The sequence below is a fragment of the Lagenorhynchus albirostris genome, chromosome 2 (genome assembly GCF_949774975.1).
Source record: "Lagenorhynchus albirostris chromosome 2, mLagAlb1.1, whole genome shotgun sequence".
Taxonomy (NCBI): domain Eukaryota; kingdom Metazoa; phylum Chordata; class Mammalia; order Artiodactyla; family Delphinidae; genus Lagenorhynchus; species Lagenorhynchus albirostris.
Genome location: NC_083096.1, coordinates 122270443 through 122295614, shown reverse-complemented (window position 1 = coordinate 122295614; position 25172 = coordinate 122270443).

The window sequence follows — 25172 nt, the reverse complement described above, 5'->3', positions numbered from 1 at the left end:
ATAATCTTAAAAAATAGCATCTGTTTGGGGCTTTGGAGTAGAAGGGAGTGTTTGTGCAAACAATTTTTTTTTCCTGTAACTGAAATGTTATTTACCTCTTCCTACAGAGTGGGCTTGTCTGTAGAATGGTATTTAAAGGTAATGCTGGATTTTCATCTGCTCTATTCTGGCTGTGAATATCTCTTGACAACCCTTTCCCCCCACCTTGTTTTTTCTTAGATGTCCTGAAAGGGCAAACTCAAATATCCAGTGTTTTCATACAAAATGTTATTTAGCACATGGCTATACCCATCCATTTATTGTAAATTATTATTGAGAGAGGTCTAAGAAGAAAAGCCTTGGGAAAAACTCATATGTGACATTAAATCTAAAAGAAACCCAACATGCAATCTGCTTAAAGTCAGAGATACTACTTGTAATACGCACAATTTAAAACATGCTATTCACTTTTCTCTTTCTCTAAATCTGTGCTTAGATTCTTAAATGAGTTAGAACATCTCCTTGAAAAAAAAATCTATTCCTTTAAATTTCCATGGTGAAAAACTATTAACAGCTTTTCATGAGGCAATAGATCACATTTGGAAAGACCAATTTGATGCTAGCCATTTGATCTCTGAGTGGCATATATTCTAGAAGGAAGTTTAATTATACATCTGACTCCCACTCACCCATTTGGCAGAGTTTCATTTGATTTTTTTAAACATAAGACTTGAAAACATGAGATATAGCTTTATCTTTCATTCTTTTTTATCCATCAAGAAAGTAGAGTTTGGAAGCTGAAGTTCAAACTCTTGTAGATATAATTTTTTGTTCCTTCTTGCTTTGGAACTGATAACTTCATTCCAGTTCTGAGAAAACAGATTTTTCTTCTGAATACTTCAGATTAGGTAACTTTACTAGGAGTCTCCTCTACCCCACTCCAGGCCCCAGGTTATACAGTGAAAGAGAGACTCCATTACTAATAACCTCCCAACTTTTTCCAACTTTAACACACTCCTGGGAACTATAATAGTAACCTTAGGTTTAGAGATACATGAGAATGAGATCTATAGTCTATGGGTCTAAATTCTCTCTGACCCTAAGTTGAATCATTCAGTTAATAATCATTTAAGTATAGCAAAATGGTTAAGAACATCATAAGACTTTCTGAAAGACTTGAAATCTAGTGCTTTTTTTGTATTCTGTGCACGATGTTGACAAATTACTCAAACTCTTTAAGCCTCAGTTTTCTTATCTTTACAGAGAATATGATAATAGTAATTTCTTCCCAAGTTTATTGTGAGAGTCAAATGAAATAATGCATGTAAAATACTTAGCTCAGTACCAGACACACAGTAAGAGGAGGATAAATATTCACTCTACAATGATCTGGATACTATATTTCTCTTTAGCAATCTAAAGGTGATTAAGTTCATAGTCTGGTGACATACAGCAAGAAGATATACCATTAATGAGAGTGAAAAGGGGAGCAAGGAGGTTACTGTGAGAGTACAGACAAGGAGGAAAACTCCAGTCCAGACAAGGGGAAGAAGAGGGTGGTAGATGATACCTAAGTAGATGCCTGATGTGGGGAGGATTTGGATAGACCATTTAAATGAAGGGGGTTGTTAAAAGTAAAAGAGAGAAAAGGACTTGTGAGATCCAATGTGTCCCAAGGATCCCTGTTTATTCACAAATCCCTTATAAGCCAAGGCCAGTGCATTAGCAGCATACCCATCCCTTGAAGAACCGGGAGAAGACCATGCCTTCTATCCTGAATCAAGCACAAGAATTCCTTGGAAACCAATTACAGCTTTGTGCTTCCATCCAAGCCTCAGCAAATTTCTTCTCTCACCTTAAGGAGTGTCGGATAGGGGGAAGGAATAGCTATTTTGTTTTCCTAACACAATATTGATAAAATACAAAATTTCTAACAATACTATGAGGTTGCAGCTACAAAAAAAAAATCCTTAAACATTCATACTATCTTAAATGTAACTCATGACCATGAAGTCTTTGTGATGCCCCTTGTCCTTTAATATGTTTAACATTTAATCAGTTCCTTAACTCCTTTGCTGCAATAATTCCCATTCATCTTTTAGGTAAACTTTTGGGTGGTTTTGGAATACATTAACTTTGCTCTCATGTCTAACTGTGCTTTGTCTTTCTTCCTTCCATCAGTGACAAACCTTTTATTATGAGCTATTCAGTCTTCATCCAAGTTTTATAGTAACTTAGATAATATTAAAGAAATTAATCTCTTGTTTTATGAAATGTATCCATTTTCTTACTAGTCATTTGGATCCAGTCTGGGTAGTACATTTTCTATTAAAAATCACTATTCAGACACTAAAGTTGAGCCTTCAATTATCACTCTTACTTGTAAAAAAAGCATATATTTACAGCAAATAACACCCTATATTTCATCCTTGCCACACCCACACATACATACACTAGAATAAAATATTAAAGTTAAAATTAACTATACTATTTTTTAATACAGCAGATTCTTATTAGTCATCAATTTTATACATATCAGTGTATACATGTCAATCCCAAACTCCCAATTCATCACACCACCCCCACCCCCACCACTTTCCCCCCTTGGGGTCCACACTTTTGTTCTCTACATCTGTGTCTGAATTTCTGCCTTGAAAACTGGTTCATCTGTACCATTTTTCTAGGTTCCACATACATGCGTTAATATACGATATTTGTTTTTCTCTTTCTGACTTACTTCACTCTGTATGACAGTCTCTAGATCCATCCATGTCTCAACAAATGATCCAATTTCATTCCTTTTTATGGCTGAGTAATATTCCATTGTATATATGTACCACATCTTCTTTATCCATTCGTCTGTCAATGGGCACTTAGGTTGCTTCCATGACCTGGCTATTGTAAACAGTGCTGCAGTAAACGTTGGGGTACATGTGTCTTTTTGAATTGTGGTATTCTCTGGGTATATGCCCAGTAGTGGGATTGTTGGATCATATGGTAATTCTATTTTTAGTTTTTTAAGGAACCTCCATACTGTTCTCCATAGTGGCTGTATCAGTTTACATTCCCACCAACAGTGCAAGATGGTTCCCTTTTCTACACACCCTCTCCAGCATTTGTTGTTTGTAGATTTTCTGATGATGCCCATTCTAAATGGTGTGAGGTGATACCTCATTGCAGTTTTTTTTTTTTTTTTTTCGGTACGTGGGTCGCTCACTGTTGTTAGGCTCTCCCATTGCGGAACAAGGCTCCAGACGCGCAGGCTCAGCAGCCACGGCTCACAGGGCTAGCCGCTCCGCGGCATGTGGGATCTTCCCAGACCAGGGCATGAACCCGTATTCCCTGCATCGGCAGGCGGACTCTCAACCACTGCACCACCAGGGAAGCCCCTCATTGTAGTTTTGATTTGCATCTCTCTAATAATTAGTGATGTTGAGCAGCTTTTCATGTGCTTCTTGGCCATCTGTATGTCTTCTTTGGAGAAATGTCTATTTAGGTCTTCTGCCCATTTTTGGATTGGGTTGTTTGTTTTTTAAATATTGAGTTGCATGAGCTGTTTATATATTTTGGAGATTAATCCTTTGTCCATTAATTCGTTTGCAAATATTTTCTCCCATTCTGAGGGTTGTCTTTTCGTCTTGTTTATGGTTTCCTTTGCTGTGCAAAAGCTTTGAAGTTTCATTAGGTCCCATTTGTTTATTTTTGTTTTTATTTCCATTACTCTAGGAGGTAGATCAAAAAAGATCTTGCTGTGATTTATGTCCAAGAGTGTTCTTCCTACGTTTTCCTCTAAGAGTTTTATAGTGTCCAGTCTTATATTTAGGTCTCTAATCTATTTTGAGTTTATTTTTGTGTATGGTGTTAGGGAGTGTTCTAATTTCATTCTTTTATATGTAGCTGTCCAGTTTTCCCAGCACCACTTATTGAAGAGACTGTCTTTCCTCCATTGTATATCCTTGCCTCCTTTGTCAGAGATTAGTTGACCATATGTGCATGGGATTACCTCTGGGCTTTCTATCTTGTTCCATTGATCTATGTTTCTGTTGTTGTGACAGTACCATATTGTCTTGATTACTGTAGTTTTGTAGTATAGTCTGAAGTCAGGGAGTCTGATTCCTCCAGCTCCGTTTTCTTCCCTCAAGACTGCTTTGGCTATTCTGGGTCTTTTGTGTTACCATACAAAATGTGAAATTTTTTGTTCTAGTTCTGTGAAAAATGCCAGTGGTAGTTTGATAGTGATTGCATTCAATCTGTAGATTGCTTGGGTAGTACCATTATTTTCACAATGTTGATTCTTCCAATCCAAGAACATGGTATGTCTCTCCATCTGTTTGTATCATCTTTAATTTCTTTCAACAGTGTCTTATAGTTTTCTGCATACAGATCTTGTGTCTCCTTAGGTAGGTTTATTCCTAGGTATTTTATTCTTTTTGTTGCAATGGTAAATGGCAGTGTTTCCTTAATTTCTCTTTCTGACTTTTCATCATTAGTGTATAGGAATGCAAGAGATTTTTGTGCATTAATTTTGTATCCTGCAACTTTACCAAATTCATTGGTTAGCTCTAGTAGTTTTCTGGTGGCATCCTTAGGATTCTCTATGTATAGTATCATGTCATCTGCACACAGTGACAGTTTTACTTCTTCTTTTCCAATTTGGATTTCTTTTTCTCTTCTGATTGCTGTGGCTAAAACTTCCAAAACTATGTTGAATAATAGCGGTGGGAGTGGACATTCTTGTCTTCTTCCTGATCTTAGAGGAAATCCTTTTAGTTTTTCAACATTGAGAATGATGTTTGCTGTGGATTTGTCATATATGATCTTTATTATGTTGAGGTAGGTTCCCTCTATACCCACTTTCTGGAGAGTTTTTATCATAAATCGGTGTTGAACTCTGTCAAAAGCTTTTTCTGAATCTACTGAGGTTATCATATGGTTTTTATTCTTCAGTGTGTTAATATGGTGTACCACATTGATTGATTTGCATACATTGCAGAATCCTTGCATCCCTGGGATAAATTCCACTTGATCATGGTGTATGATCCTTTTAATGTGATGTTGGATTCTGTTTGCTAGCATTTTGTTGAGGATTTTTGCATCTATATTCATCACTGATATTGGTCTAATTTTCTCTTCTTGTAGTATCTTTGTCTGGTTTTGGTATCAGGGTGATGGTGGCCTCATAGATTGAGTTCGGGAGTGTTCCTTCTTCCACAGTTCTTTGGAAGAGTTTGAGAAGATGGGTGTTAGCTCTTCTCTAAATTTTTGATAGAATTCACCTGTGAAGCCATCTGGTCCTGGACTTTTGTTTGTTGGAAGACTTTTAATCACAGTTTCAATTTCATTACTTGTGATTGGTCTGTTCATATTTTCTATTTCTTCCTGGTTCAGTCTTGGAAAGTTATACCTTTCTAAGAATTTGTCCATTTCTTCCATGTGGTCCATTTTATTGGCATAGAGTTGCTTGTAGTAGTCTCTTAGAATGCTTTGTATTTCTGTGGTGTCATAACTTCTCCTTTTTCATTTCTAATTTAATTGATTTGAGTCCTCTCCCTCTTTTTCTTGATGAGTCTGGCTAATGGTTTATCAATTTTGTTTGTCTTCTCAAAGAACCAGCTTTTAGTTTTATTGATCTTTGCTATTGTTTGCTTTGTTTCTATTTCATTTATTTCTGCTCTGATCTTTATGGTTTCTTTCTTTCTGCTAACATTGGGCTTTGTTTGTTCTTCCTTCTCTAGTTCCTTTAGGTGTACTGTTAGATTATTTATTTGAGATTTTTCTTGTTTCTTTAGGTAGGCTTGTATAGCTATAAACTTCCCTCTTAGAACTGCTTTTGCTGCATACCATAGGTTTTGGATTGTAGTGTTTTCATTGTCATTTGTCTCTAGGTATTTTTTGATTTCCTCTTTGGTTTCTTCAGTGATCTCTTGATTATTTAGTAATGTAGTGTTCAGCCTGCATGTGTTTGTGTTTTTTACATTTTTTCCCCTGTAATTCATTTCTAATTTCTTAGTGTTGTGGTCAGAAAAAATGCTTGATATGATTTCAATTTTCTTAAATTTACTGAGGTTTGATTTGTGACACAAGATGTGATCTATCCTGGAGAGTGTTCCATGCACACTTGAGAAGAAAGTGTAATCTGCTGTTTTTGGATGGAATGTCCTACAAATATCAGCTAAATCTATCCGGTCTATTGTGTCACTTAAAGCTTCTGTTTCCTTATTTATTTTCATTTTAGATGATCTGTCCATTGGTGTAAGTGAGGTGTTAAAGTCCCCCACTATTATTGTGTTATGTCAGTTTCCTCTTTTACAGCTGTTAGCAGTTGCCTTATGTATTGAGGTGCTCCCATGTTGGGTGCATATATATTTATAATTGTTATATCTTCTTCTTGGATTGATCCCTTGATCATTACGTAGTGTCCTTCCTTGTCTCTTGTAACATTCTTTATTTTAAAGTCTATTTTATCTGATATGAGTATTGCTACTCCAGCTTTCTTTTGATTTCCATTTGCATGGAATATCTTTTTCCATCTCTTCACTTTCAGTCTGTTTGTGTCCCTAGGTCTGAAGTGGGTCTCTTGTAGACAGCATATATATGGGTCTTGTTTTTGTATCCATTCAGCAAGCCTGTGTTGTTTTGGTTGGAGCATTTAATCTATTCATGTTTAAGGTAATTATCATTATGTATGTTCCTATGACCATTTTCTTAATTGTTTGGGGTTTGTTTTTGTAGGTCCTTTTCTTCTCTTGTGTTTCCCACTTAGAGAAGTTCCTTTAGCATTTGTTGTAGAGCTGGTTTGGTGGTGCTGAATTCCCTTAGCTTTTGCTTATCTGTAAAGCTTTTGATTTCTCCATTGAATCTGAATGAGATCCTTGCTGGGTAGAGTAATCTTGCTTGTAGGTTCTTCCCTTTCATCACTTTAAGTATATCATGCCACTCCCTTCTGGCTTGTAGAGTTTCTGCTGAGAAATCAGCTGTTAACCTTATGGGATTTCCCTTGTATGTTATTTGTCATTTTTCCCTTGCTGCTTTCAATAATTTTTCTTGGTCTTTAATTTTTGCCAATTTGATTACTATGTGTCTCAGCGTGTTTCTCCTTAGTTTTATCCTGTATGGGATTCACTGCACTTCCTGGACTTGGGTGGCTATTTCCTTTCCCATGTTAGGGAAGTTTTTGACTACAATCTCTTCAAATATTTTCTCGGGTCGTTTCTCTCTCTCTTCTCCTTCTGGGACCCCTATAATGCAAATGTTGTTGTGTTTAATGTTGCCCCAGAGGTCTCTTAGGCTGTCTTCATTTCTTTTCATTCTTTTTTCTTTATTCTGTTCCATAGCAGTGAATTCCACCATTCTGTCTTCCAGGTCACTTATCTGTTCTTCTGCCTCAGTTATTATGCTATTGATTACTTCTAGTGTAGTTTTCATTTCAGTTATTGTATTGCTTATCTCTATTTGTTTGTTCTTTAATTCTTCTAGGTCTTTGTTAAACATTTCTTGCATCTTCTCTGTCTTTGCCTCCATTGTTTTTCCGAGGTCCTGGATCATCTTCACTATCATTATTCTGAATTATTTTTCTGGAAGGTTGCCTCTCTCCACTTCATTTAGTTGTTTTTCTGGGGTTTTATCTTGTTCCTTCATCTGGTACATAGTCCTCTGCTTTTTCATCTTGTCTATCTTTCTGTGAATGTGGTTTTTGTCCCACAGGCTGCAGGATTGTAGTTCTTCTTGCTTCTGCTAATTATACTAATTTTTAATTAAAATTTAAATTTATATGACTGAAGTGTGTTTTATACTTTTACATAGGCTTTATAACCATAGATCATATATGCACAAAATTAAATTACATGCCAAAGTTTCTCAGAACAGTCTTTGCAAAAGTTGTGATGAGAACAGACCCAGGACCTTCCCCCAAATATGTACTATAGCCATTCATGCTTCCTGTTATAAAGAGTCTTTAAATGTTTTTTTGTCCTATTGACTACCACAGAAACTTCCAAATTTTTCTTTCAAATTCCTCTATCCTGTACTCCCCAAGTAATACAGCTACAATATTTAGTAATGTTAATGCCTTAACAATTGTATTAGTTCCATCACCCTGAAGAATCACATGCTATTTTCTAAACTTATAACAAATTTTTCTTAATATAGAAGGGCTGTAAGTAATGATCCAGTCTACCTTGAATCAAAACAGTTAAGAATAAAAGAAACCTCAAGAGTATTGGTATTTAAGTACCAATCTCTGCTTTATATATAGCCCATTTATTCCTTTAATCATCAAACATGTATAGAGGTGATGGGGATACATCTGTGAGAAAACAAATACCCCTGCCCACTTGATCTTCATGTTCTAGTGGAAGAAAAATATTTCATTTTTTTTGTAATTATATATTACTATGAGAATATAAAAGGAATAAGAAGCATTGAGGCAGTTGCCTCAGTACAGAGGTAATGTTTAAGTGAAAAGCTGAAGACAGGGCTTCCCTGGTGGCACAGTGGTTGACAGTCTGCCTGCCAATGCAGGGGACACGGGTTTGTACCCCGGTCCGGGAAGATCCCACATGCCACAGAGCGGCTGAGCTCATGAGCCATGGCTGCTGAGCCTGCGCGTCCAGAGCCTGTGCTCTGCAACGGGAGAGGCCACAACAGTGAGAGGCCCGTGTACTGCAAAAAAAAAAAAAAAAAGAAAAAAAAAGCTGAAGACAGAAAATGGAAAATTTTATGGGTACCTGGTGGAAGAGCTTTCCAGGTAGAGTAACAGCAAATACAAAGAAGAATGGAGGAGAGGTAGAGGAGTAGGAAATGAGGTTTAGATAGGCAATGAGAATGCAAAGACCTTTGTAAGGACATTTACTCTGAATGAGATAGGAAGCCAACTGGAGTGTTTTGAGTAGAGAGAGAACATGATATCACAGTTCAATAAGACTTCTACAGCTGGTCCATATATGATGAATTGGGACAAGAACTTCTAATGCCCTATAACACCAATAAGGCCTGTCATTAGCATATAATTGAGAACTAGAGCCATGATATCACTGAAGACTGAGTATAGATAGAATAAAGATTCAAGGACAGAGCATCCTAATGTAAAGAGGACAAAAAGATGTAGACAGCAAAGAAGACTAACAAGAAACAACCAATGAAGTAGAAGGAAAACTAGTAGTGTAAATGATACTAGAAACCAAGTGAATACAGTATTTAATGCAGGAGGGAGTGATTGGCTCTGCCAAATACTACTAATGAGTTAAGCTGGATGAAGACTGAGAACTGACCACTGGGTTTAGCAATGTGGATGCCACTGGGACCTTGACAAGAGTAGCTTCAGTGGAGAGATGAAAGTAAGAGCCTTATTGAAGTGGGTTCAAGCAATATGTCTAGAAAGTAACTGGAGAGAGTGAGTACACAGAATTCTTATGAACAAATCTGCTGTGAAGAAAAAGAGAGAAATGGAGAAGTAGCCAGAGATTAAGATGGGTTAAAAGAGAAAATTTGGAGAAATAACAGATTATTTCTCCATGTAAGAAATATCTGGTAAAGTTGGGAGGGGTAGGAGTGAGAAGGTTTGAATATACAAGAGAGAGGGAAAATGCTGGGGCAATATCCTCAATTAGACCAAAAGGTTAAGAGCAAATTTACCCTATAGGTGGAGGGGTCAGCCCTTCCTCAGAACCCAGGCATTTCAACCACAGTGGTAGAAGATTGATGCAGATGGATGTTTAGATGAGGTTGTAGGAGTTGCTGAAATTCTCTTCTGATTGATTAAATTCTCAATGAAATGGAAGCAAGGTCTTAAACTGAGATTGAGGATAAAGAAGTGCATGTTAACTGTTTGAGAAGAAATTGTAAGAAATAATTATATAAGAGCTGAAGGATAAATGAATTAGAAAAATCTAGTATAACTGTGAGACAGCATTAAGAGTTAGCTTTAGGTTAGTGGTCCTGCATTTAAAGTGAAACCACGCAGCACGGTTGTGTCTTTTTCTCCAGCAACATTCAGTTATAGGATAGTAATTTGCAATTAAAGAAGATTATAATTTTGATAAGTGAATATGATGAAGCAAGAAAGGGGCAAGAGATTTAGGAGTATGTATAAGAGAATGATTACTGTAATTGTTTGTGGCATTTAAACTCAAAACAGAGGGTAGTCAAGACATGAGGAAATAAGGAGTAGAGAAAAGGTGGTAAAAATCAATGAATTGTATGTCCTTGCGACATAAAATTATTGCTGGAGTTAGATTACTAGAAATAATTAGTTGGAAGAATAAGAGATGATGAACAGAGTTGAATGCTTGAAGTTAAGGTCATGGTATGACAATGTGTACATTCTGCCCATAGGAGTGAGTAGCTAATGTAGGTGGAAATTAAGATAATTAGAGGAGAATAGTTCAAAGAAATTACAGTTCAAAGTACTGAAAGAACATTCTACATGGATGATGATATCCTCCAAAATTATGATAATGGTGTGTTAAAGAAAGTACTATCAGTCTGTAGACAATGTCTTCAAGGACGAGAAAAACAAGATGACTACAACAAGAAGGTGTTTGGGTTGGCATAATTTTATGGCATGAGATTCAAAGAGGGAGGACTTAGATAAGAGGGAGGAGAGTAAACTAAAAGCAGCTAGGAGAAAAAGGAGGAAAACCATACTTGTTTCCCTTCTCCTGCCCAGGCAGTACTGTACAAGGAGAGTGGGAAAGAAAACAGCTACCACTTGAAATGGCTTCAAGGAAGTAGTGTCATCAGGTGAGATGTAGATTTCCTATGGAGCAAGAGGGTGAGGATAGAAGACATTTCTCTGAAGTTCACTGTGAGTTGCAGAGGACAAATCATTATGGTTTCAGAAGTTGGAAAAGAGTGACATCAGAAACGGGAATGTACAGTCTTTTGGAGATTGTGTTCTAAAGTCTAAAGAAAGAGTGTGTGGGGGTGTGACAGATGTGACCTTCCTGTGTTAACTAAAATAAAAAGGCTATCTAAATCAGATGTATGTCAAATGCATTCTTGAAGGACAGGGATCTAACAGTTCAGGCATAAGACTCTGGTAAAGGGAACCTGGCCTTTGGGCTGTGGGGCTTTTAAGTTCCTTAATTGAGGATAAACCAGATCCTCTTTTGTCATGATCAGGAGCTGGGATCCAAGCCTTATAGTTACAGCAGTATATAATAAGGTGAAATCTTAACTTTCTACTCTACCCTGCTAAGCTACATTAATTGTTGGATGAGTACCAGTCCTTTCCCTAACATTACCAAGGGATTTAAGAGGATTCACCTTCAGCAACAGAAAAGCTGTATGGCCTATCAGTGACTTCTAGCTCTACTCAGCCACCTCCAAACCAAGAATTAACCTCTTGGTTTTGCAGAGGGGCATCTTCCTCTGAGGGCGGGTAAGATTAAGGAGGATTACTTTTACCTCTCAGCCTACACTCATATATTAAACCCCATTCTCTCAGCTATTGATAAATTTCTGTCCATTATGCCTGTGATGCTAGTCACTGACCATGCTTAGAAGACTCTTGAGGACAGTCAAGACATAAAATAGGAAAGGGAAGGATGTGAATACCACCTGTAACTTTCTACTAATCCAGAAGCCAAGGGAACCAGGACAAAAATGATAGAAGAGAACCCAGGTGCTTATTGGGGCACCTAGACAATTATATATGGGGAGACTAATTAACCTTTCTTATTACTGGTATTTACCTATATATAGGGTGAAATATAAAAACCATGTCACATTCAAGAGTCAAAGAAGGCACTTATTCAGAATTACATTCCCATCCAACAAGTGTAAATCAGACTGTTCCAGGCAAATGAATGTATCATCACTTTGGCTATATGCAATCTGGTCAAGGAGCCAAGCACCCCTTGGCTGGCCAACAAATAACCAAAAAGCAGCTTAATTATCTAAAGTTATGCTGGCCAAGGAGTCAAGGCTAATTGGTTGCCTCTAAGGCTCAGGTCTCTTTAGCTATTTTGCTTGGCATAGTTGACAGATTCTCTATTGTCTTGGAGTTCTGTTACTCCTATACACCCTCCTCTGTAGGCCAGAGACTGGCCATGGGTCCTAGAAGGGAGCCCTAGAAAACTTTGAAAGCCTAGGGTGATTGCTGCCAGGGCTCAGCTCTTATGGATCCAAGGCTGTAAAGGGAAAGATAACTGTATACATAGAAAAAACAACCTATGAAAGTCTTGTTATCCAGTGCAGAAAGGAACATGAGTTGTTAAAAGTGTCAACCAATTAGAGGCTATCCTTCCTATAATGAACACAAGCATTGCATGTAGTGAGCAAGGCTGGTGTTCATGGCTGCAGGGAATTATAGTAAGTGCTGGATAAGAGAGGAATATATAAGAAAGTGTTGTGGGGTAAAGGAGGAACTGATCAATTCCAATGAAGTGAAGGTGCTTTAGATAGTTCTTGAAGGGCAAGTTGAAAATATATGAATATATGAGATAGACAAGTAAAGGAGGGCACTGTAGGCAGAAGGGATAAAATTTGCAAAGGTATAAAGGAAACATCAAATTTCAGGAAACTACACAATTCAATGTGTCTACCAATAATAGTGATTACTACCATTCATCAAGTGTCTCCTTTATGCCAAGAATTGTATTAAACTCTTTTCAACAATTCAGCATGGTCCAGACTCTATACCACATCCCCTTCTAAGAAATAATAGTCTGACTCTAGAAGTTTTGAAGAATGATACAGATCTTTCTCAAAAGTTTCTTTAAAAGAAAGGCATGAGAGTTTTACATAGCACTTTATACAGGAAACTGTTGAGCGAGAGAACTATCTAATAGGATTCATAAAAAGTTTCTCAATCTAGGAAGCTCTTTGAATTTTTTGGATGATATTTCAATTTTACTACTGGAAACCAGAAATGCTCAATTTTGTTCTAGCCCTAGGAATATTTTTTAGGCAGGCCATTCCTATCAATTGGTCTGAAATGGGTAGGTAAGAGGAATCATAGATTTACTATACAGATTAAATTATTGTGTATAACAGAATATAAGCTGTAATGTGGAATAAATTATATATGAATCAGTGTATTTATGTGTGGGTTAGCTTCAACATATGACTAATCTGTTGAACATCTAAAGAAGCAACAGAAGTTGAGGAAAGGATTGACACAGGACTGCCTACAAACTGCAGAAATGAAGTCACAACCAGATGGGGGATAAACTATTCCACTATTAACAGAGAAATCACCAACAATGTATCCAAGAATCATTTAAAAATATTAACTTGTGAAGTCCACAATGATTTACAATGTACTTACACATACATTGCTTCATTAGATTCTCAAAACCAAGTGGCATAATTAATATATTTTTCCCATTTACAAATGTAGAAATTCAAGTTGTTAAAGGTCTTGCTAGCTCTGATTAAAGATTCAGCAATACCACAATATCAAAAATGTTGATGGAATGGATGAGATCCTCTTATGATTCTTTCTAATTTGTATTTATTTAGTATAGATAATGGCGTAGATATAATGTACTAGTTTATAGATTATGCCTGATATAACTAACTTTTTTGGATTAAAAGATCTTCTCATTTAGTTTCATACGTATAAAATTATTGTAGATTTTACTAATGTGTACAATTCTTAGGATACTCCAAGAGCCTGGTATTTTATTAAAGCTCTGCTTTCAACCTATTTCTACTAACTTTCTCTTTTGAAAATATATCACTCATATTTGAATTTATTAAGTATACAGTTAGCTATGCTGATTTTCACCAGATTAACTATTATACATTCTACTCCAAGCTTGCCAAGTTCTTCAACAAATTTTTCATTCATTTGGGCCAGTTAACTTAGTCAAACAAGTGGTCATTTACTTGAAAAGATTCAAATGACTTTGGGATAAAATGAGGTGAGCTGTTGATCAAGTTAAACCATCTACATGGCCTCCCTGTGCACTGGCATGCAAAACAAAGCAACAATCCATACTTTTTAAAAGAAGAAACATGCTCCCCACTCAGAGCAGTGAGAGCCTCACAGAGGCAGCCACAGGTCAGACACAGGCCTATTTACTCTGCCCAATAAATCTATGTGGACTAGAGAGACCCTCCCTAAACGGGGAACATGCTGGAACTGCAAGGAATTCTTGTAGGGGGATGAAGTGTGATAAAGGAAAGAGCAAAAGACAGTTCTCCACCAGTCAGGAGACCAGAATTTGAGTCCTGACATGGCTGGTGACCAGTGGTGAGAACATGAGCAGGCCATTTTTCTCAGATTTCTAATCTCATACTTAGAAGTAATAACATTTGCCCTTCCTGTTTCAAGGACTGCTCGGAGCCCCAGAAGCAATCATATACATGAGCTCATGTTGAAAAATATAAAATACTATACAGATATGAAAAACATAATTTTCTGCTTTGGCCTCTCTCATGAACTAGTGAATGACATTGAGGACAAAGGGTGTACAAGAGAAGCTGAGCTCCTGGTTCTTTAGATAAAACATTTTTTGAGAGAGAAGAGATTGAAAATTTTGTTGTGATTCCATTTAAATTTAATAAACATTTATGGAGATCTATATGTATATATATACAACATTATGATGGCTCTTATAAGGAACAGAAAATATAAAGGTGATTAGGTGGACCTCCCGAATTCAAAGAAGCTTGCTGAATGAAAGAAACACTGTGGAACTGGAAAGGTGCAAGTAAATTCTCCAACACATTAACACAAGTGTAATGAAGGGGAATTTTTCAGCAGAATCTGAAGGATGATTAAGAGTTTGAGAAGTGAAGAAAAAAATAGAAGAAACAATCATACTAGGTAAAGTAACAACATAAGCACAGGGATAGAAATGTGAGTGTAAAATACACAGGAAGGATGAAGAGGAGAAATGCTGAAGCCTTGGATGCAAGGGGGAAATGCAGTGAGGAATCAATACATCAGGTGAGATTAGAGGTTCCTAAACACTTTGTTGTGTGCACTTGCTAATCCGCCCAGCAAAATACCAACACTTTGGTTCAGATATTTGATTTCCAGAGTCCATTCTTTCCACATTAGATCCTGTTGATCAAACTTTACATCTGAGCAGCTCTGGGGATGTCTGGCACCTCTCTACTTCCTAGAAAATGTTCAGAGCCAATGCATCCAAATTAGATTATACTTTGATCAAACTGCCATTGAGCTCAATAAAAGGTTCCCTTCATGCTCTGTCATCCAACAAAACAGATAAGTATCAACCAAAAAATTATTTGTGAAGAGAATATTAAAGAATTGAACTTGAAAACAATTTCCAAAAGGCTATTGTCTAAAGGCATTGAAGAATCCTCGGAAATTTTTCTGAGCAGTCAGTGTGTCTGTGCCCAAGTGATTGAATTCATGTGCTTGCTGAAATTATACAATGGAGACATACAGCGGAAATGTAAAACCGAGATACTCATTATCAACATCAAATTGTTTCTGAGAGTCTTCCCACCTTATATTTACATGGGCAAGTGACTTCAGATCCTTCCTAGTGACCCTGGTTTAGTCCAAGTCTCTAAAACTAAAAAGGGATGAATTCCATTACATTTACAAGTGGTGTCACTTTTACCTAAGAATTATGATTGTAATGGACCTCTGTACATAAATAACTTGACTTAGCTTATTCAAAATGAAACTCTCCATTTCTACCCCAAGTCCTGCCTCTGCCACATTCTTGCAGTATCAGTCAGGATAGGCTATGCTGCAGTAACAATCCCCAATACTACATGTACCTACTGTGCTCACTCTGAGAGGCTAACACTACAACCACTATTTGGAACATCACTGATCATTACAGAAGACAAAAAGAGAAATATGGAGAGTCTCTCTTGGCAATCAAATGCTTGGCCCTGAATTGAAACCACATTTCAATATCAAAGTCCAGTTTATGGTCGTATCAGATGTTTTATCAGTCTTGTTATCATTTCACATTGATAAAAATTCTCAGATTTTTTTTAATAGACTGGTACAAAATCATTTATTTTCCAAACTGTATTTGTGAAAAGTATATGACTATATTTATTCTTGAAAGGCTTTTCTTGTTCTTTTTACACCAGTGGTTTTACCCTAACAAACATGTTATCTATCATATGAACTCATATTTCCAGTTTGGGGCCATTTTCTTAAGTGTATTAATTTGTGTATGAGGATTATATTTCTTAAAACTTCTTGAAAGGAAATGATTCTTCTGAGTCAAATCTATTGAAATTTCTTCAAAGTTTCAAAGCCAATACATCAACCACTTTTAACCTGAGTTCTAAGTTGCAGCACCATCTTCCTCATGATAAGTCTTAAAACGCCAGAATTTTCTAAAAATATTAAATGTGTACATCCAAAACTTGCTTTTCATAGATTAAATTTATATAATTAAGAGATTTAATATAGATTCTAAATATTATCAGACCCAAAGGAATATAGTTATAGAACAGATAGGAATGAGAGAATAATAGTAAAACCAGAAATTTCATAATGGTGCACTGGGTTAAGGTCAACTAGGGTGTGATTGATAAGTAGTTAAAATTCAGTTTAAAATATTTTTCTGACTGGTCTTCCAACATACACACAAATTTATTTTTCAAAATACAAAAGAAATTTTGTATCAGACCCTCAGGATAGAGAAAATATCAGACATGGCCACTGCTTCAAGAAATATATTTCCTAAAGTGGGATGAGTAGCAGACATGTTAATCAACAGAGTACCAGAGGTGATTTCAAGTCTGACTACTTTGTTGTGTTCAAAAGGACACACTTATAAGTTTGATTCATAATTTAAACTATTTTTTAGTATATTGGACAAAACTGGAAAAGTGATATCAAGATATCAAACCACAAACCATAATATTTAGTAATTGATCCTTTACTACCAACTGAAATATTCCCCTAGATCCTCCTGTGGAGAATCAGGGTGAGTCCATTCATTGCACTGACCAAACCAACTAGAGCCAGAGTTTAGATTTTAAAGTATTAAAGCTGGAGTAACTGATCCTATAGGAGATGGTCAAGGGTGGGGAGAATCAGTAGGGAGTCTGAACTAATGTGCACACAGATCACGAAGGCCAAGCCAGGAAACCCAGAATCAGTCAACAAGTCTAAAGAAAAGGCTCAGGGCCAAAGACAGTATATTCAGACAACAGTAAGTTGTCAGTGGTAATGAGAAAGAAGAGAGGTTAGAAGCAAACATAAGGAATATTCTGGACTGTCTCGAATGGAACTGAAATGTCATCAACTTTGTGCTTACTGTTAGGTGTATTGAACTGGTTTAAAGTGAGAGAATGTGGTTGGACAAGTTTCTATAATATTAATTGATCTAGTAAGGATTCTTCTTGTTTCTAGTAAGGATTCTTCTTGTTTCAAGGGGAAAATATCCAAATATCTCTGGTATATAAAGCCAAAAGATTGAATTCATTAAAATACTAAAGCTGCTAATATTAACAATATAACATTTAATAATATTACAATTAAAGGAAGAGCTAAGTAACTAAGATTCAGTTTAAAGAGGTAGCAGGCAGGTCCAGACACCAGGATAGCAAGGAATCATGGATCTTTATTCTAGAGTCTAGAGCACTACCATTACCTTGACACAGCTCCAAGGGTCAAATTTCTTATCCTAGATCAATAAACTGTGGCCAGTAGGTCAGAGTCATGTAATCCAGAAGGGGAATCAGTGTGGGCTAAATCATCCCAAGAGGTGGCTACTATATTTTCTTACAGTTAGTGATCAAATACAGATGTGAAAGTAACGTTTTGTTGTAAAGAAGCCACATCTAATTTCAAAACCAAACAAATGAAATAGCTATTATATAGCACAGAACCTCTCAGATAACTGAATTTAAACCAGTAGATTTCCCTGTCCCTCAGCCCTTTTGAGGTCAGTGTTTGCTTTAATGATTCTCCAGATAAAGCCAGTCTTTGTGCAGTAGCATTATGAAGTCATAAAATGGCACTGAGAGATACCTGGCTTTTCTAGATTCCAAGTACCAAGAACAGTGTCTGCACACAGAGGCACTTGATATTTGTTGGATAATGTTAACAAATGAAGAAGTGCTTTCTCTGGTAACTTCTAACTTCCAGAGATTTCTGGAATACAGCAGCCTTTTGACTGGGCATTATAGGCAGTGAATATAATTGTCTCTAGATGACCTTATAATTGTTGGCACAAAATCAAATAAAACTCGTGATTGTCTACAGAGGTCTGAGTGTTTCTGGATGAGAAAGTATATGAGAAAGCATATCAACTAAGAAGTCAGGGTATCTTCCAAGACCCAATAGAACCCCTGAGTCAGAGGCTAAGATACTGCTCTGTAGAGCAAGCAACCATGGTAAAGTCAATTGCATGACAGTTTTATCCTTTATTATATTTTGCATTGCCTAGGGCTTTATTCTAGAAGCATTCGTTTTGAAAATCCAATAAGATTATGAGTTCTCTTCACTTCCTTTATGTGATGGTAGTAGACATTTGACTTTGTTTCTGTACTTTATCAGCAGCTGGCCCTTAGGCACAAGAACTTTTGCAGCAAAACACAATAAATAGTGACCAGAATAAGCCAAGGCCTGTAGGGCACAACCATACATTGTTGTGGATACGAATATTGTGCATGCGAACATTGCATTTTCACTTCTGGACAACCTCGTGCAATGCCACAGTTTAATTCTCAACATATCCCAGAAAGAGAACAATTCTTACTGTCCTCAGGGCAAATTTATTAGGGATACAAAGAAGCTAAAGAAATTAAGCCATATTCTCTGCTATGAGAGAATAACAACGCCAAAATCAAAGGGAGTCAGAGTCAGAGTTCAAAGCCTGGGCAATTACCACATACCCATAAACCTTGTTCTCACTCAAGGTCAAATTTTTCCATTTGGGGAACCCCTTCTTGTTAAACTACTTTCAGAAAATTAAAATGACTTAAGTACCTCGAGGGAGAGACTCTTTCATTTGGAACACATGGTGCCTACCCACAGGGAAAATAGGAATCAACTGTCTAAATTGCTTCTATTGTCCTCACTACTGCTCTTTTGAGCACCCTCAAAGTTAACTCTGCCACAAGGCATAGGTGACTAGATAATTGAGGAACAGCAGGGAATAGAGTACTTGCCCCAAGAGCTATTTCTTAAAGGGATTTTATGATCATCATCTTTATAATACAGGAATTCTAAAAACTTAGAAGTTGAAGAAGTGCTATTAAAAGCATTGATAACTCATTTAACGTAGCATTTTCCAAAGGCATTGACCTTGGGATTGTTTCTTATAGAACATGTCCTGAGGCACATGCTGCATGCTTTGGAAAATGAAGGATCGGGAGTGCCTGTTGGAGAGCATACGGGTGGTGCTCTCTCTTGAAGACACTGAGTGTCTGATAATCAGCGAGTTACCTTTTAGAGCTAACATCCTGAGTGCGACTCCCTCGGTCCTTACCCCACCTGGCCTGCTAGCACATCGTGATTCAGAGACCAACGAAATCTCAACTGACCAGGTGTAGTTATAGTGAAGCTAAACAGTTTCAACAGCATGCCTCAGAGCCTGAGAGACATAGAATGTACAAGGAGTCAGCAACCCCGTTTGAGAAAAGAAATGTATGATTTGCTTCCTGGAAAAGTACAGGAGACCAACAGTGTGTGTGATCAATTTAAGTACTGTACCCCACAGGTGGAGCCCATCTAGCACATTAGCGGAGCATAATTTAGATAAAAAGAGGAGGGGGAGCAGGTAGAAAAGGAGAGGGGGAACGAGGAAGAGATAAAAAGGGAATTGAGGAGAAAAGAAAAAGATCATTCAAAAGAAGCCCACTGAGAAAACTTTTATTGACTTCAACTTAGAAGCGTAGATGTTTTGGCAATTAAGCATTTGGGACATGAAAAGAGACAGAGAGGTTTCATTCCCCAGGATTGAGAGAGCTATGGGTCCTTTCACCCCTGGAGATCTCGTTCTGAAGTTCATTTACTCTATCAAGGCTTTGGAACAAACACTATTGAGGCTGAAGGAAGCACTTCTACCCTATAGAGATAATGAGCCAATAAGGAGGTTAATTTACAGGAGGGATCAGACTCACAAGCCTAGCTGCAAGAAGGCTTTTAGTCAGAGTAACACGTTTCTCAGTACAGGTTTTGTGGGTTGCCCACCTACAGAGTTGTCCAATATTAAACTGAGTCACACCAAAACATTACACAACTATTCTAAGTAGAATACTGCCCATCACAAAGCCCATGTTCTACGTGGTTATCAGGGGAAAAGGGGTATTTTGGGAGCATACAATCTGAGAAGAGATTTCTGTTATGACTTACGTTGTGCTCCTTTCATTCAGGGCTCTGGGCCTTGACTTTAGGCACATAGGGCTGATTCTGTGGGAGCTCCCCAGACATGAGGCCATTAGGAGTTAGATCCTTGCATCTTCACTCTGGCAACACCTAAAAAGATGCCTTTTTCATAACCATACCCTTATATACCCAAGATTTCTCTCAATTCCTGATCGAATCCATCAACAATATCTATTAGCTTTATCTTTAAAACATACTGTGTATCCAAATGTTTCCTCCCATCCCCATTGCTATAATTCTAGTCCAAGTCACCATCATTTGTCTCGTGGACATCTGCCATAAGCTCCAATGATTTCTCTCATTCCCTGTTTTCTCACCACTCTTACCCCACAGTCCATTTCTTGGTTAACAAACTGGCCTCCATACACAGAGGGCAAGGAGAGACCGAAGAAAGAGGCAGTTACTCCAGATTGGTAGGTGGCAGGTTTAATAAGCAAAAGAGAACTTACTTATGAGGCTTGTCTTGGGCGGTTGCAAGATGAGTAGATCTCTGTATACACCTGCCAGAATCTTAAAAGCTTATAAAGGCCTTAGCTGGGTTTAATCATGTATACCATCCAGATGGTCTTAATAACACATTGCTCTCTTAAGGCTGCATCCTCGAAAACAGCTCCAGCTGTGGGAGCGGTGGGCGGAGCGTACATCCAAGGAAAAGAGAGGGAGTAAGGAGCCTGATTGCTCAGGTCCGCTTAACTAGCAACTACATCCTCTCAGTGACTCCCTCCAACATCATTCTCCACCAAACAAACCGAGTGGAGTTTTTATATCAAGTCCCATCTATTCCCTTTCCTTCCATGACTTCCTATTGCAATTAGAGTAAAAAAAAAAAAAGCATTTTCAAAGCCTACAGTATCCCAGCTTCTGCCCATTTCTTTTAATTAAACTCCTGCTCTGTGCCCCTTATTCAGTATACTCTAGCCACACTGGCCTTCACTTTGTCCCTGGAGCACATCAAGTTTATTCTTCTTCAAGGCATTTGCCCTTGTTGATGGCTCTGCCTGGATTGTTTTTGTACGCAGGTCTCCTTATGACTGCCTTCTTCTCATCTTTCAGGTCCAAGTTTAAAAACTCATTTCCTCAGATAGGGCTTCTCTGATCATCACCAAACTTATCCCTGCCACTCACTCTTACCTTATTACCTTATTCATTTTGTTTATATGTTTATTGTCAGACTATTCAATAGAAATGTAAGCTCCATGATTACAAGAACCTGGTCAGCTTATTCACTGATGTATTTTCAATGCCTATAATAGTGATTGATACAAAGTAGGCACTTAAAAAATGTTTCTTAAATAGATGAATGAAAACATGCCACTTGGAGTGAAACTAACCTCGGTCAAATCTTGCAACCACAGGAATCCTAAACTAGTCGTGACCTTCTAAGAGTATTGTTGTTGCAGTCTCTCTTCTTATCCTTCCTTGTACAGGATTGACAGGATGCCTACCTGATTGAAGCTTATCTAGCATGTGTATTTTCTCCATAAAGCATATCACAGCCTTTCTGCCCTTAGGAAAACCAGACAGCACTTCAGCACTATGCTTGGGGAACATTTTAAACAGAGAAATTACCCAAAAAAGTCCCAAAATTTGGCACTAAATACACTGCAAAAAGAACACATTTACGACCTGAGAGCTGAAACAAGGCAAAAGAGTAGCTCCTTGTTCACTGACCTCAGCTGGGAATGAGCTTGTCCAAAGATTCAATTTTTTGGCTACTCTGCCATGTCTGGGAATGACCACAAAAGCACTGTGAGTTGATAGTGAGATTACAAAATAAATTTTAGCAAGTAGGTAAATTTGAAAATACAGAATCCACGGGTAATGAGTATCAACTGTATTAGACACTCCCTTATTCAAAGTGCCACCAGTACTCTCTTTCTGGCTTTCTCCCCGCTCCCCATTGCCTCAGACTTTTACCATCTTGCTGGTTTATTTCAACTCCCTTCAATTTCCCATATTATTTTCTCATCCAATTCTCCTAGATTACATCTCTCACACAAATTCTTGTCGTTCTACTATGAGAAGTGGTATATCCAAAGCCATTCTTCAAGAGATACATCTAACAAATGACTACACAGAGCCAGCAATGACTGAGATTATAGCCTTTCCTACTACATATTGTCTTAGTTTCCTAGGGTTGCCATAACACAGTACCACAAATTGGGTGGCTTAGAACAACATAAATTTATTGTCTCACAGTTCTGGAGGCTGGAAGTCCATAATCAAGGTGATGGTAGGTCAATGTTCCCTCTGAAACCTGCTGGGGAGGATCTGTCCTTGCATCTTTCTGGCTTCTGGTGGCTGGCCAGCAAGCCTTGTGATTCCTTAGCTTGCAGCTTCAGCACTTCAACCTCTGCCTCCATCATCAAGTGGCATTCTCCCCACATGTGTCTCTGTATCTCTGACAACTTTTCTTCACCTGAGTGAAGGGAGGCTAGTGAGATGGGTAGATTTTGCAAGCTGGGGAGTGTTCTATCAAATTTCTGAGATGTGTGAATATAGGCTTCAGGAGGCTTTATACATTCCCATGCACTCAAGTATTATGCACTTGGGAACAGTTTACAGTGACAGCTAACTTTCAGCTCTGTTGCCCCATTTAAGAATTATTTCCCTATTTCTTGGTGCCCTCATCTGAAGGTAAATAGGAATAGAAAATATTTGTTAAATTCTCTCTCAAACACAGTGACCACCCCCCCCTTCAGTGAGAACTCTACTTCTCTCCAAAGGAACGAGCCTCGGCAGCCAAATTTGCAGTATCTGACACTGCCTGATCATATTTGATTGGACAAGGTGTGTACTAAGCTGGACCATTAACATTATCTCTCTCAGAAGTTTGTTTTAATGAGGGATAGATGGTTTCTGCTAGTTAGTTGAATTGAGAACAGCTAAATTTGGCAGCTGTAAGGAAATGATCTTCCATTATATTCACGGAGAAGCAGAAAGAGAAAAATCAAATAGACTTGAAAGGGGAAGCCATGATGAGAGACCATGAGTTCCATAAAAAGAAAGATCAAGAAAGTTTCTACCTGAGCCTGACAATTCATATTTTCATCCTACTGCAGTGTCAAGTATACTTTCTGCCATCGTGCTCCATGGGACACACCTGTGTCCAGTTAATAAGCATTTCCTCCTTTTTTACACTAGTTTGATTTACTTCTGTTTTTGCAACTAAGTAGTCTTCATTAAAATGAAATTCAGTTAGATCTTTCCATCATTTGTGAGTCTCCTCGATAAGAGAGTTGAGCTATTAACATGAGGCTAGAAAGAGAGAATTTCTTTAATCTCCTGTAAAAGTTATCTGACCAGCAATGGTGATACATAAATGACTCAACTGCAATATTTTAATCATAAGAGAGATGAGATGATTCTTGACCAAAAATGATCAAACTGACATGGGTACTTTTTCTCCTACCTATTTTTAATGAAATACACACTTCTTGCAAAGCAGCGTTAATAAATTTAGGGTCAACCCTTCAATTTAGTACACTGCAAGTATAACTGATTCCTATGTGCCTGCAACATATTTCTATGTTTTTTTTTTCCTACAATCTACCAACTTGTTCCTACCTCTGCCAGAGGCTAGGATACCTTAAAAATCTTAACAGAGGACTGGTTTAACAGTTCCATCCCAAGTTCTGTCATTTCACATTGATATTAAGCTTAATGAGTTTCAGTTGTCATCATGTTTTGTTAAAACACAAGCCTTATGTTATTTTTAACATTGCTTTCTTTTTTTTAAAGACATTTTTAAGGTTTCCTAAAATGTTATGTCAGATATGATACACTTGCCCTGGAGCCTTTTATCTTCACAGTGCTCAGAAGCTGGCATCTAAAATGCTGTGATCATGTTCTACAACAGATATTCACTCATTCATTTATACTCCAAATTTTGCGGAACATTCTCCAAAGGCGATGTCTTTGTGAGGCACTGGTCCTGCCTTCAAGAATCTTACAACTTAGTAGGAAAGCTAAGATATATACACATTAATCTAATTAAGTTAGAAAACATCAGTATCTTAAGAGAGAGCATTCAGAGACCAAGATAGCATTACTTCTGGATAAGCAGATTAGGAAATATTTTGTGAAAGAATAAAATTGGAAATATGAGAAACTGAGAAAAGATAAGACTGGAAACAAGATAAAGGTAAAAACTTAAAAATGGTGTGTGGAGTATCTATTTTCTTGGCATTTTTAAAGTTAAAAAAACAAATATTTTACTTTAAATCCAGCTAAAATATATATCCCTTTTGTTTTTACTGATGGCTTTTAACAATCCTGTGTTTATCAGAAAATCCCATGTTATTTTCATCTTTGCTAATGGCCTTCCCTAAGGTGATTGAAAGTCTTCCCATAGTCATAAGGCAAGCCAGCCCCTTTAGAGTCAACATATTTCATCCCTTTACCATGGTTTATAGCACCTGTTACTAAGCCTCCCAATTCCTTGAAAATTTTGCAGAGCAAACAACTGTCTGTTCTTCATATCTGTCATGTCCTTCAACATGTCTGTCTTAATCATGAATAAACCCCAGTGAATAGAACCCCATTATGAATCAGAGTACTCAGCAAAAGAAGGGCTCAATGAAGAAATGTACATCTCCAATTGAAGGATATTTGTTTATACCCAGAGTACTGGGGAGAAAATCATTTAAGCTCAAGTAAGAATTCAACTAACCTGCCATTTCATGTGCATGCTGTTTCCAAGTGATAAAAATATCTCACTTGATATTTTATAAGTCTGAATGGAGTATTAGCAGGAAATCCAGAAAGGAGCATGGCTGAATCCCCAAGTTTAAGTTATGTAAAATTAAATGTATTTTGCCTCATGAAATCTGCAACACTTCAGGGACCAAAAGGTTGGGTAGTTCTCTCCAAGCCAAAGCAAATTCTGCCTTGGTTTATGCTA